The following is a 345-nucleotide window of genomic DNA, read 5'->3' on the forward strand; positions in this document are numbered from 1 at the left end:
GGGGCCTTCGGGGGCCGCCGAGCCTCGTAGAGGACGTGCCCGGGAGAAGCGGAGCAGCCGTGGGGCCTCGGGACGAGGGAGGGCCCCAGAGCCTGTCGGGGCCTGTCTCAGAGGAAGGCATCCACGGTCAGGTTTTGTTTGGAACACTGTGAAGCAAACCAGCTTTCTCTGCATGGTGTCTGACCTGGATCACACAGCTACGTAGGAGGCAGAATTGGCCGCCTCCTCTGAGGGGCGGAGAGCTGGGCTAAGCAAAGAGGGGCCCTGCGGCACCTCCGCTGATGGTCCGCCGCGGCCTTGCCTGGCTCCCTGAGGCGCCCATGCGCCATCACACCTCCGTCTGCC

The 345-nt window shown here is 66.4% G+C and overlaps 1 protein-coding gene across 1 annotated transcript in view; it reads left to right on the plus strand.

The window, feature by feature from the left end:
• The window catches only part of VAC14 (Vac14 homolog (S. cerevisiae)), a 77,812-nt gene that overhangs the window by 69,743 nt on the left and 7,724 nt on the right, over positions 1 to 345 (plus strand). The window lies entirely within an intron of this gene.

This window comes from Bison bison, unplaced genomic scaffold, assembly GCF_000754665.1.
Source record: "Bison bison bison isolate TAMUID 2011002044 unplaced genomic scaffold, Bison_UMD1.0 scf7180017864295, whole genome shotgun sequence".
NCBI classification, from domain to species: Eukaryota; Metazoa; Chordata; class Mammalia; order Artiodactyla; family Bovidae; genus Bison; species Bison bison.